We start from the raw sequence: 14,702 nt of genomic DNA on the forward strand, positions 1-14,702 counted from the left end.
CAAATGGCATTATTTCATTCTTTTTTATGGCTGAATAGTATTCCGTTGTGTATATATACCATATCTTCTTCATCCATTCATCTGTTGGGCAATAATAATAATAACCACCACAAGTTCATTTCTGTGTATATATTTGGCACAAAGAATTCAAGCAGTCTTCCTGAAACCTACCGGGTACATACTTCAGGTATAACTAAGATAACCATCTGAAACTCATCTTTGCTTCTAGAATTTAGCTTTGCATTATGGTGCTATATACCAACCCAGAAGGCATCCTCATGAATCCTAGATGTGGGTTGGTTTCTGGAGAGGGAAGATTTTTTTTTTGGTGTTAGATAAGCCTCTCTGGAGTCAATGGGAGAGGCATCTAGACTCTCTTGTACTAATAAATGTTGTTTCCCATTAAAAAGTAATAATAAATAGAAAGATATAATTATGGAATCCTAAGAAAACAAAACATTACTAAGGATCGAGTAAACTCTAGAAGGTTGTCTACAATAGTTTTAAAATAACATGTATTAATATTGCTAGGGGCAATTTGAACCAATAATGCTAAATTTCCTGGAGGGCTTAGGAGAGGAAATTCTTCAAGAAGTGAAACCACTTAAAGATCTGTGTCACAGACAGACAACAAAATAAAGATCTTAGGTGGAAAGTCATGGGCAGAGAATCCCTGGGCTAATCTACAGGTTCTCCACCCAGCCTGGGAGTTTTGTTTGCTTGGTTTTTTACTAGCCTAAATCCTAGAACCACATGTTCTTAAATTTTGATGCAGATTAAAATGATGAGTGAGAAGTGAGCTCTGCCTCATGATATGGGGTTTCCAAACACAGAAAAGACAGATTCAGGAAAGCTTGCCCATGTGACAAGTACAGTTAGTAGCAATAGTAGTAACAGTAATAATGTTACATGGATCATAATCATTGGTTTTCCCAGATATAATTGTCATAGGGTTTCTACATCTAGTCTCTTACATAGCATATAGACACTATCACAGAGCCATATCTAGGCAATTAAATCTAATTCAAAGTTTCTTAATGGTATATTGAGAAAGAATATATTTTATTTCCTTTTTGTTATTTGTCAAACTTTGCCTGACAAGGAAGAGCTACTTTGTTTGTATAAAATACAAATATTGCTTACTCCTGCCATGGATCATTGAGGTATAATTACACCTACTGGAAGGTGGCACAGGTGGTAGCTTTCTTCCACCAAAATGTACCATTTCATTTCAACAAGCAATTGACAACTGCCTCTGCCAGTTCTACTCCATAATAAATGGCAAGTAGAAATACAAAAGCATTGGTACCAGGTTTCATATTCAACAGCAGAATAAGAATAACCTTGTTATTCAATTTGAAGTTACAGTTAATTACTTTCCTTGTTCTTTCTCTGTTGTTTTTTTTTTTTTTTTCCTTGTCATAGACTCATTGTCAATAAGTTGATTGTAATAGGAAAGCCCCACTTGGATGCTAACATATTGCCATAGATAACAACGATCAAAAGTGTAATATCTTTTACAATATAGGATGCTATTCTAATTCCCGCTGGTGACAAGAAACGATTGCTACTGTATGAACTGTGACTGTTTTCAAAACTTTATGTAGCTTCCGGGGAACTTGAATGTGCATTTTTTGTCTTCCATGGAGGTGCATGGTGAACTTCTCTGACCAGATTATGTCACTGAAGACTCAGCTAGGTTGAGTTATGGACAAAAAAAAGTAATATTAAAGCATAAAGCATAATTTTCATCTTTATGGCAATAAAGCAGTCTGACAAATCCTGTATTTAACATGTAAAAATGTCTTCCTGGGGCAGTTCATTACCTCATTTCCCACTAGTAAAGGATACTTCTCCTGATGTAAAGCTGACAGTAGGGCTGACTAAAGAATTTACTAAGATGTTCATTTATAAAGAGTTAAGGATGCTTTAGTCCAGGGATGAAAAATAGCAAATAGAAGCTCTATCAAATTGTGGATAGACAGGCTAAATGAATAATCAACTTTAAGGGTTCAGATAGAGGAGAAGTGCGAAAAAAAATAGATACTGAACATTATCTATGAGAGCAAAAGCTTGAAGGAAATGATCAGAGACAGAGCGAGGGGGATTCCTCTTGTCTATGAGAAGACTGCAGTCATTGTTCGTTAGGTTCTTGGGGCCTCAGGCATTGGAAAGAGGAAGCCGTTGAAGGCACTTCTCTGGTGATCTTTCTACATTAATTCTCCCCACTCGGTACCCTTCAAAGATATTTATTAAGCACCGTAAGTGTATAGAGTGCTGCATTAGACCCAGAGCTTCCAGGCAACACGGTTTATGGCAGAGAAAGCAATCTCTTTCATTGTCCGTGTCCCCTCTAGTTGACTGGGAACAGCTACCCAGAGCTCCCCGTTCATGACGCTTTGACAGTATATCTGGTTTCAGCAGGAATGACTGCCCCAATGGCTGTCCTGCTTCCTTTACAGGGTTTTTGGTGAGGATTAAGTGCGGTAGCTTATCTAAAGAGCTCAGTATAAGGCCGGGCACAGAGTGAACTGTGTGAATAAGATGCCCTTCCATAGAAAGTATTATAAAACCCAATCAAATATATAAAACACATTTCGAGAATAATGGGGAACTTCCCTGGTGGTGGAGTGGCTAAGACTCCACACTCCCAATGCAGGGGGCCCAGATTCAATCCCTGGCCAGGGAACCAGATCCCACATGCATGCCGCAACTAAGAGTCCGCATGCCACAACTAAGGAGCCTGCCTGCCACAACTAAGACCCGGTACAACCAAATAAATATTAAAAAAACAATAATAATGATAACTGACTCATTCAAGCTCTAGAGGTTGGATATGTTTCAGCCAAAGTTTGGACCACAGGTTCATGACGTCATCAGTGGTTCTATTTCTCAATGATTATCTCAGCTCTGCTCTCCTACCTGGGCCAGATGTTTCCCCAGACTGGCTTCCTCTATAGTAGCAAAATGGCTCCAGCAGCTCCAGGCTTTGTATCCACATGTCAGATGCTCAACTCAGCAGCCCAAACTGGATTGAACTTCTCTAGATCAAATGCAGAGTGGATGTTGGAGTTTTAACTACAAATAGCTATTACCTAAGCACTTAACAAAGTCAACTATTATACTTACAAATATTGTTTGCAAGATGGGTGACTGGTGGCTTTTGTGCTACAGGTTTGCCAAACTTTGTTTTATCAGTTTAGCATTAACATTTGTCCAACTTATATTTTAATAAGTCACAACTAGTCATAGAATAAATTAGCTGATCAATAAGTTCTAATAGCAAGGCTGATTGCGTTAGATAAATCTAGACTTGGGAAACTCAAGGTTGTTTGTCCAACACAGTCTACCCAGAAGAAGACTGGTGAAAACCAGTTACACAACACTGGAAGAGATTAGAATCTGTGCATCGCCACCAATCCTTATTCCACTATTTTCCTGACCATCATACTTGCTGATGGTTCATTTTCTAGATCATTCTTCTTTCCTCTGGCGCTAAGGCTAGATGTGATTCATTCCTTATCTAGGGCCGGTAGAAAGCATACAAGTAGTTGTAATGCCAATGAAACCCCTATCTAGTTAGCAGCCACTACCTACCAGGTATTCTAGTCAGATCCCAAAACACCCTGAGATGCTCACAGGATATGATGAATGCTACGATACAGATATAAGCAAGGTCTTAGACGAATACAGTAGAGGTAACTTTCTTTGCCTGGAGCAGTCAGAACAGTTCCCTAGAGGAGACAGGCTTTGAGCTCAGTCTTTGGGTTCAGAAGTTGTGAATGGGTCAATAGCTAAAGGAGCATGATTCTATGATAAACTACACATGTGATACCAAATCCACCAAGAAGACTTCTGAACAACTTGGAATGTCTTATTTCCACTAATTGAACTATGTGAAATTCTATAAGTTAGATATTTACTTAACAAGTATATTTTCAATTAAAAAAAATACAGAACTCTATCAGTCATTCACATTTTAGTGTAAATTTTTTCCTACCAGTTTGCTTCTCTCCTAATTCTTTTTTTTTTTTTTTTCTCCTAATTCTTAATAGGTACACCTTGCTCTAAAGGACTGGCAGTTGGATTTCAGATCATGACTATGAGACTTTTCTTGAACCTATTATTACTGTGCTGTTAAACTAGAATCATACAAGAGTATGGATTTCAGTGGATTGTGTAGATTCCAAGATAAGGAAATGTTGATTTTGTAAATTTCTTAATTCCTTAATCAGTCTTTTCTCTTAGTTCATGGGACAGATGACTGTTGAGTGAATGGTCATGGACACATTCTTAAAAGTGGGCAAAAATTCAGAAGAAGCAAAATCACGGGGGATAGGACATCATGCCCATCTTACTCCCTTCATCACTGAATGATTTGGAGGAAAGAGGTAATTTGATTTTATTTTATAATTAAGAGGAAAGCAAAAATTCACCTCCTTCATGACATTACTTCACCTGTTACCAAAAGCAAGTTTGCGTGCCTGACGCACAGGGAGGCCAAACAATACCAAAACATCGGAGTTTGGAGCAGAGAAAGGTTTATTGCAGGGCTGAGCAAGAATGGGTGGCTTGTGCACCCAAAACCCTGAACTCTCCGAAGGGTTTCAGCAAGGCATTTTAAAATAAATAAATAGATAGATAGATTAATTAATTAATTAATTAATTTTTGGCTACATTGGGTCTTCATTGCTGCACGTGGGCTTTCTCTAGTTGCAGTGTGTGGGGGCTACTCTTTGTTGCAGTGTGCGGGCTTCTCATTGCGGTGGCTTCTCTTGTTGCGGAGCACGGGCTTTACGTGTGCAGGCTTCAGTAGTTGTGGCACGTGGGCTCAGTAGTTGTGGCGCACAGGCTTAGTTGCTCCGTGGCATGTGGGATCTTCCCGGACCAGGGCTTGAACCCGTGTCCCCTGCATTGGCAGGCGGATTCTTAACCACTGCGCCACCAGGGAAGTCCCAGCAAAGCATTTTTAAAGCGCAGGTGAAGGATGGGGTTGCAGGGTATGTGATCAGCTCGTGCACAATTCTCTGATTGGTTGATGGTGAGGTAACAGTGCAGTCAACTTTATCAATCCTTAGGTGCCAGAAGGTCTGGGGGCTAGTGCTCCTGGTCACGTAGTTAATTTATTCCATTTGGTGGTGATTTTTAGCATCTGAAAAGCTCAGGAAATATGCATGAGATACTATTATCTAGATACTTCAGAGAGGAGCTACAGCAGAGGATATGGGGTTGGGGTATGTCCTGGGCAGGCCCCATAGGGTCCTGCTCAGTTACACCCTTACAGCTACACACATCAAGGATAATATGTATCTACTGTATCATTTCATAGATGGAGAAACTGAGGTCCATGTTTCCTACCTTATCTACAACCCGATTATCTTTCTACAATAATTACTTCAACTCAGTCCACTTCAACAGATATTTTTTAAGTATCCTATATGTATAGAGGGCTGCACTAGACCCAGGGCTTTCAGGCAGCTTACAACTGAATGACTGTTTCCTCTTCTCTTTCTTCCTAGCTCCTAGCACAACATCCGACACATAGTGATATGTGTTTTTTATGAAATGATGAACTGAGGTGTGAGGCATTTGCACAGCTAACTATACGAGAAGAGAAATTGTCAAATGCACCAACGCCTTCTCCTTTACTTATTGCACCCTAACTAATACAGCTGTAAGTGCCAACTCATCTTCTTTTGTCAACAAATATCATTTAGTTAGAGTTAATTATCCAAAAGAAAAGGAAGCTGTCGGAGAAATTTGTAAGAACACACTGAAAGAGGGAGTTCAAGTCAAGATGTAATTTGTCATCCCGGGCCAGTATGGCAAAAGATGCATTCAATAAAGGCTTAAAAGCTTTGAAGAATGTATACAGATGCTTTAAGAAAGACAGGTGAGGGGAAAGTTCTAGAACACAACTCATATTTAAAGTATGCATTTCATGGTGTTAACATTTTATTTTGCTGGCTAGTTGTTTAGCTCATTAAAATTATAAATGGTATAGTGTAGAGACAAAGAGAGAAAATAAGATCAAAAGTATGAAGATGTTAAAGATCTGCTATTTCAGTACATTCATTATGAAGCTCTCCAGTATGCTATTAGAATCTCAATAGACGGCAACGAGGCTTCCATTATCATCAAGAGGGGTCACAGTGGCTCTTTCAAATCCATTATCTCTAATGTCAAAGAGTCTTTAATGTGTACATAGTTGAGGCACCTCCCAGCTAAACTTCTGCTTTTGTTTTCTGACTGATTTGGCTCACCCTGTCTACCCATTAAGTTCAGCTATTGTGATGGACTGAATGTTTGGGTCCTCCCCAAATTCATGTGTTGAAGTTCTAACCCCCAATGTGAAGAGAGGTAGGACCTTTGGGAGGTAATAGCTTTAGATGAGATCATGAGGATTGGACCCTCACAATGGGATTGCTGTCCTTGTAGGAAAAGGAAGAGAGACCAGAGCTCTCTTCCTCTCTCCCTCTGCCATGTGAGGACAGAGTGAGAAGGTGCAGTCTGCAAACCAGAAAAAGGCCCTCAACAGGAAACAGATCTGCTGGCACTTTGATCTTGAAACTCCCAGCCTCTAGAACTGTGATAAATGAATTCCTATTGTTTAAGACACCCAATCTGTACTATTTAATTACGGCAGCCCAAGCTAAGACAGCTATACCATGGGCATTCTCATCTGGGATGCATATGCATGTATGTTTGTGCATACGTATGTGTGCTCGCCAGAGATGTTTCAGTTTGTGATGAATTTTACAGGAAGTCCTGTATCTACAAAATAGCAGTATATGATGGCTAAAATGGCTTAGAGTGCACACAGTATGGACACCTTTGCTATAATGGACACCGTTGCTAAAAAGCAAATGTAATCCAATCAGCAGGAGATGCCCAATGTTACTTAATATAGGGCAGCGGGTTTTTTTTTTTTAATCGTTGAATATTTTTCTTCAAACAGAATACATTTGGAACTTCAGTGTATCAATTGGCTTAAAGTAGAGACCTTCTAGCCTGAACCCTTTACAGATGCATTACAGATGAGGAAACTAGTACCAAAAAGAGGATAAGGTTTACTTAATTCCACACAGCCAGTAACTGGCAAAGCCAAGTCGTAAAGCCAGTTCAACTGCTGTAACATGTAAATTTTAATCCCACTTCTACCACTAACTAGCTGTACAACTTGGGCTGATCTGCAGCGGTGAATCTGCAGACCGGTGGCCTCGGTCTGCAGCGGCTTGAAGCAGGGTTTTGGTTCCCCGCCAGTGATTGAGGTCAGGTCGCAATGGTGAGCGCACCAAATCCTAGACACTAGACCAGTGGTCGGTGACAAGGCCTTGGCCCTACGGCTTTGCAGAAAAAGAATTCCCACAAAGATGGAAAGTAGTGAAACAAGTATTTATTAAGAGAAAAAAAAGAGTACGTGTGGATAGACACACGGGCGGGCTCAGAGAGAGAGTCGTGCCCTCGTGGCAGTTTGAATCACTTTTATGGGTCATTTCTTCCAGGTTTCCTTTGGCCAATCATTTTGATTTGCCTGGTTCAAAGCCCGTATTTGGTATGTCTAAGGATTTTCCCACGTGTGTGCGCGCATCTCTTAGCCAAGATGGATTCCACCGAAGAGGCCTATGGGTAGTGAGCATTAGTTACCATCACTTAGCATCACTCCCCTTTTGACCTCCAAGGAGCCTTGCTGCATATGTGTAGTCGGGGAGGTCTCCTGACTTCGGGAATGAGGAATATGTGGTCTCTTATCTTCTATCAGGGCAGGGCCCAGCCTCCTCTCTCAATTGTACTGTTATTCCCATCTGGGAGTATCGGTCCACAAGGAACAAACTCAAACCGTTTGCCCCAGGGGCCCATCTGTCTCCTGCCTCAGAGCAATTCTTTTAAACTCTCTGAATCTCAGTTTTCATCGTTTGAAAAATGAGGATAAGAAGGTACCTACTTCATAATATCTATTTGTAAGGATTACATGAGGTACTCTGTGAATATTTCTAGTAAATTATAACACTTATCAGATAATACAGATAATACTTATCCTCATCACCATTTCCTGACTCTGAACACAGTGTTTTTGTCACCACGTAAGTAGCTTTTGACGTTATTTTAGCAGTAGAAACCTTTATTCAAACATCACCTTCCATAGAATCCCCCCCCCAAATAAACCGGATAAAAATGAACCTGTCCTGATTGAAGTGGGCATAGGGCTCAGACATCCTGTCAACCTTTCCCTTTGCCTTAATTCCCAGGAGACCTGGAAGGGCTTGGCAGAACCTAGAGGTTACAGGGACTACACTTAGAAAACACTGTGTTACCCTGTATCTTCTTTTTTTACAAATGGACCATCTATTTAGTTTTCTCTGCATTTTACCTTGGATCTTCTGAACTGTAAGTAGGTAGAGATTTCTTTTTCTACCTCTCAAAATCAGCGGAAATAACTGAGACATTCTCATGTGGAATAGGTCCAAGTGCCCAGAACAATGTTAACAGGATAGTTAGATTTATTGAGGCCTGAGTTTCCAATATTCAAAGATCCCCTTGCCCCAGAGCCTTGTTAGTGGGTTTATACCTAGTGATTAGGCATTTGAATGGCATATACCATTCAAATGCACCAGCAGCACAAAGAACTGCAAAAGGGCCTTGTATTGATTGACCCAGGAAGGTGGAGTGATACAAATCAAGGAAGACTGTTATCACCATGGATTCTTCTGACATTTATGATCTCATTTAATCCTCCAACTGACCTCATTAGGAAGCTAGAACCTCCATTTTAGAGATGATGCACAGAGTCTCTGAGAAGTTCATTGCCTTCTCAAGCAAAAGAGCCTGAAGTAAAAATCAGCTCTATCAGATTTCAAAGCTCTTGCTCTGTTAAACTCCAGCATCATAAGGAAAATTTATTAATTCATTCATCCAACAAAAATTATCTATTGCCACTGTGTTCAAGGCACTGTTTGAAAATGAAATGAATAAATGAATGTAATCTCATTTTTAAGAAGATCTCTGTATTCTCCCCCTTCATATAATCACTTCTTATATCTTCCACAGTTGTCCTAGGCTCTCTGGGGAGCACAGGAAAAAGATCAAGCTGAGTCCAGTTCTCAATAATGTGACAATATAATTGGAGAGAAATATAATATATGAAGCAATACATGAACATGATTATGCACGATCTGAAGATTCTGGATTGACTGAGAAAAGTAATGTTTAGACCACAATACAATGATTTACTTGAGTGACGCTACTTTTTTCATCTTCATTCTCAGAAGTCATATGTCCTCATGTTATACTTGAGGAATCAAATGCTACCGTGGTTAAAAGATACAACACCTTGTAGGTTTCGATAATCTTGCTAGAACACCATGCCTTTGAAAGGCTTCTAGTTCCCAAATTGTGTCTAGAAATTAACTTACTAATAATGTATGTATGCGTCTAGATGCATGTATATTTGGACATAATCAACCTTGACGTGTCCAATAGTATGGTGTTTTAACTTACAGAGCCATAGCTACCCAGCTAGATAGATGTACTGACCTTGATTGAAAAAATACGTAATGCATAATGCCTTAAAATGGACCTGAGGCTAGCAGCTCAGTACTGAGTGTCACAATGCTAAACAGTGGAGTTATGCTAAACAAAAAGTAAAACTTACAGAAGGAATTGGAGTGTCAGGGTCTAGATCTGCCCTTTCCTCTAACTCCCCACCTTAAGAAAGTAACTTGCTTACCAGTCCCCAAAGTCCTTTTCGGTTTGTACATTTGGGACTTGAACTGATCCTGCCCTAGGGATTAGTTTTAGGCCTAGCAGACTACATTCCCCCTACTCTGAAAGTCCTTGTCCTTTTCAGTATGTACACATTGAAGGAAAATAAGGAAATAGAGATAATTAAAAAGAAAGAAAACGAAAACATAGATTTCACCTCATCCCACCACTGAAAGATAACCATTTACTAAAATAATGATACATAAACATCCCACTATTTCAAATATTTTTCATGTAAATGCATTCCCTATATATTCATATATACATTAAAGCAACCTGCTACCCCATATTGTTGGACTTGTAGAGATTTTTATTTTCAATTTTTTTTTATTATTAAGGATGATGTCTTGGTAAACATAATGTAACTATGCCTTATGCATATTCTATTAAGTAACTGGCATCAAATCTAAGAAATTAAATTAACAGTCAAAACCTAACTAATTTAAAAATATTTTTGATATGTTAATTTCTATCGGCCCTCCAGAAACACTGTACATTTTTATTCCCATCAGTAGAGAATTGGAGTATCCTTCCTCACACTCTAACAAACACTTGGTGCCATTATTCTTTTTCTTATTTGCCAATAGGATGGTCATCATTGTTACGTAACAACATCCCTGGAATACAGTGAGCCATTATTATCTAGAGAGTTGAATCTTCCATTAGTTAGAACAGTTTTCCTGAGCTACGACTTTGAAAAATTTTTATCTTCTGTTCGCTTCATCAGAGATACAAATTATGAGGATGTTAGATCACCATTGTTTACCTGCCATATCTCCCAGCAGATAGATGTCATTAGTTGTATACTTTTACCATTAGAAAAAGGTTCTTGGGAATTAAAAAAAATTTTTTGTTTTATATTGGAGTACAGTTGACTAACGATGTTGTGTTAGTTTCAGGTGTACAGCAAAGCGATTCAGTTATACATATATGTGTATCTATTCTTTTTTGAATTCTTTTCCCATTTAGGTTATTACAGAATATTAAGCAGAGCTCCCTGTGTTATATAGTAGGTTGTTGTTGGTTATCTATTTTATATATAACAGTGTGTTTGGGAATTTCTGACTTTGGGGTAGGCTACCTACTCTAGAGAAGATACTGGTCAGCTGGTTCCGCCCAGTAAGAGCAGCAGCAAGTATGTGTTCTTTCGTGGCATCTTCCTTCATCAACGATATTTGCCTAAATATTGTTGCACTTGGCAACTCCTCTTTATGTATCTTGAGGTATGGAGCTATACCTATACAGCGGTTCCTGTAGTTTACCAAAGATGAAGATCTCTCCATTTTTTTGAGGTGGTTTCAAAGATGAGAAAGAATCTAAGCTTGTTAAACCTAGAACTATCACCTAAGTTATTAATTATTTATAAATCCATGTTAGGTGTAAATATCAATAACAGATAGCCACATTTGCTAGGATATGTTTTCTTTTATCATTTCAACAAAAGACAAACTTCAGGGATCTAAGTTTCAAGTCAAATTTGAAAATAACAATTTAGAAGACACAAAAATGAAACACACAAAAAATCACCTCCTCAAATGGAAAGCTGTACTGTTATGCTCTTTGCATATAGGGACTTGACATTCTTGTCACAATGAGCCTCCTCTGCTGGTTGTGTATAAGCTGTTCACTTCTAGCCATTTTGAGTTTTGTAGCATTGCCACTTCTGAGCTTTGAAAACAGGATCCTTTTGACATTTTGGTATTTCATTGGGAGGTAAATTCTCAAACAAATACCAGTTATCCCACATAAGGCTTTTTTTTACTCTGATAATGAAAATAAGGCATCCATATTTTTAAAAAATTAGAAAAGTAGAACAAGAATAATCACCATTTATATTATCTTAAATCTAATTTCTTGGTGAATTCTGTTTATTGCTAACCAATCATTTCCCTATATCGCCCATCTACCTCCCCTGCCTACTATCCTATGTCCTTCACTGAAGTGTTGTATTACTTGGTTAAACTAATTTATGGTTTGGGAAAAGGTATAAGCCAACCACAAAAGAACAAATGTCCTTCTGTTTCTCAAAGCTATCTTGTCACTTACCAGATATTGTCTATTCTTCAGAATTCCAGAGTTCTTATCACCTGCCATTCTCAAATAAGTTCAGTACCTTTTCATCTCCACCGTGAAATCAAAAGAGAGACTTACAAGGAAAGAATATGAAAAATAGATAACATATCTACTATTCAAAAATTATCAAGCTGGTTTAACAAACAAAGCTGAACTTCATCTAAATATCAGCTGAATATTTGCCATCAAGTTATTGGTAAATATTTTCCATTTATATTCTTAGCAGAAATTTTGGATATGGAGATAGTGCTCTTCCCACCACTCTCCTTTCCTGTGTCCTAGCTTGACAGAGCTACTTGAAACTTCTGAACGTCTTATGCTTTCTCTACTTCCCAGCTGCCTTGCTTCTCTTTTTCCCTCTGCTGGAATGCTCATATCATCTACTTCATACTGCATATTTTACCTTACATTTATTGATTCTTCGAAGGTCAGCTCAGGTGCCACATCTTCCATAAAGCCAATCCTTATTTCCCCCCTCACACAAGTTGAGTCAGGTGTACCTAGAGTACCCCATTACTATCTAGCATTAAATATTTGTCTATCTGTATTGGTATTCCCCACTTGATTATGAGCTCCTTGAGAGTTCTGTATTCCCAGCACCTCAAGTAGAGCATGACTCAATGAAGAAGCTCGGCAAATATCTGCTAATCAACAGACACTTAGGTTGATTCTATGTCATGGCTACTGTGAATAATGGTGCAGTGAACTTGGAAAACAGGTATCTCTTTGAGATCCCAATTTTTTTTTTTTTAAATTTAACTCTCCTTCAGGAAAGGTTTTATTTTATTTTATTTTATTTTTAATTTATTTTATTTATGGCTGTGTTGGGTCTTCGTTTCTGTGCGAGGGCTTTCTCCAGTTGTGGCAAGCGGGGGCCACTCTTCATCGCGGTGCGCGGGCCTCTCGCTATCGCGGCCTCTCTTGTTGCGGAGCACAGGCTCCAGACGCGCAGGCTCAGCAATTGTGGCTCACGGGCCCAGCCGCTCCGCGGCATGTGGGATCTTCCCAGACCAGGGCTCGAACCCGTGTCCCCTGCATTAGCAGGCGGATTCTCAACCACTGCGCCACCAGGGAAGCCCTGAGATCCCAATTTTAATTCCTTTGGATACACATCAGAAGTAGGATTGCTGAATCACTTAATAATTCTATTTAATTTTTTGAGGAACCTCCATACTGTTTTCCACAACAGCTGCCCCAATTTCCATTCCTACCAACAGTGTGTGAAGGTTCCCTTTTCTCCACACCATCACCAACACTTGTTATCTTTGTTTTTTGATACTAGCCATTCTAATAAGTGTGAGCTGATTTCTCATTGTGCTTTTGATTTGCATTTCTCTGATGATTAGTGACGTTGACCACCTTTTGATATACCTGTTGGTCATTTCTATGTCTCCTGTGAGAAATGTCTATTCAAGTCCTTTGCCCATTTTTAACTGGTTTATTTTTTATTTTTTTTAATTGGGTTGTAGGCATTTCTTACATGTTTTAGATATTAACCTTTTATCATATATATTATTTGCAAATATTTTCTCCCATTCTGTAGGTTGTCTTTTTCTCTCTGTAACTGTTTCCATTGCTGTGCAAAATCTTTTTAGTTTGACGTAGTCCCACCTGTCTATTTTTGCTTTTGTTGCCTGTGCATTTGATGTCAAATCCAAGAAACCATTGCCAAGACCAATGTCAAGGAGCTTTTTCCCTGTTTTCTTCTAGGAGTTTTATAGCTTCATGTCTTATGGTTAACTCTTTAATCCAATTGAGTTAATTTTTATGTATGATTTGAGATGAGTTCAATTTTATTCTTCTGCATGTGGCTATCAAGTTTTCCCAACACCATTTACTGAAGATACTACTATCCTTTACCCATTGTGTATTCTTAGAACCCTTGTAGAAGATCAGTTGACTGTATATGCATAGGTTTATTTCTGTGCTCTCTATTCTGTTCCAGTGGTGTGTGTGTGTGTGTGTGTGTGTGTGTTTTATGCCAGTAAAATACTGTTTTGATTACTGTAGCTTTGTAATGTATTTGAAATCAGGAAGAGTGATACCTCCAGCATTGCTATTCTTGCTCAAAATTACTTTTACTATTTGGAGGCTTTTGCAATTCTATATGAATTTTAGGATTTTTTTCCCCATTTCTGTAAATAATACCACTGGGATTAATATAGGGGAAGCACTGAATCTGTAGATTGCTTTGGGTAGTATGGACATGTTAGAAATATTAATTCTTCCAATTACAAACACAGAATATCTTACCATTTGTGTCTTTTTAAGTTTCTTTCATTAATATTTCATAGAACTTCTTGTAATGTAGGTCTAGTGGTGATGAATTCCCTCAGTTTTTGTTTGGGAAAAAATAATTTTATCTCCTTCATTTTTAAAGAACATTTTGCTGGATACAATATTTTTGGTTAGTAGCATTTTTTAACATATCATCCCAGTCTTTCCTGGCCTGCAAGATTTCTGCTGAGATATCTGCTGATTGTCTTATGGGGGTGGGGTTCCCCTTTTTTTTTTTTAAATACTGCAGGTTCTTATTAGTCATTAATTTTATACACATCAGTGTATACATGTCAATCCCAATCGCCCAATTCAGCACACCACCATCCCCACCCCACCGCGGTTTTCCCCCCTTGGTGTCCATACGTTTATTCTCTACAACTGTGTCTCAACTTCTGCCCTGCAAACCGATTCATCTGTACCACTTTTCTAGGTTCCACATACATGCGTTAATATACGATATTTGTTTTTCTCTTTCTGTCTTACTTCACTCTGTATGACAGTGTCTAGATCCATCTACATCTCAACAAATGATTCAATTTTGTTCCTTTTTATGGCTGAGTAATATTCCATTGTATATATATACCACA

This window comes from Balaenoptera musculus, chromosome X (assembly GCF_009873245.2).
Source record: "Balaenoptera musculus isolate JJ_BM4_2016_0621 chromosome X, mBalMus1.pri.v3, whole genome shotgun sequence".
Classification (NCBI taxonomy): Eukaryota; Metazoa; Chordata; class Mammalia; order Artiodactyla; family Balaenopteridae; genus Balaenoptera; species Balaenoptera musculus.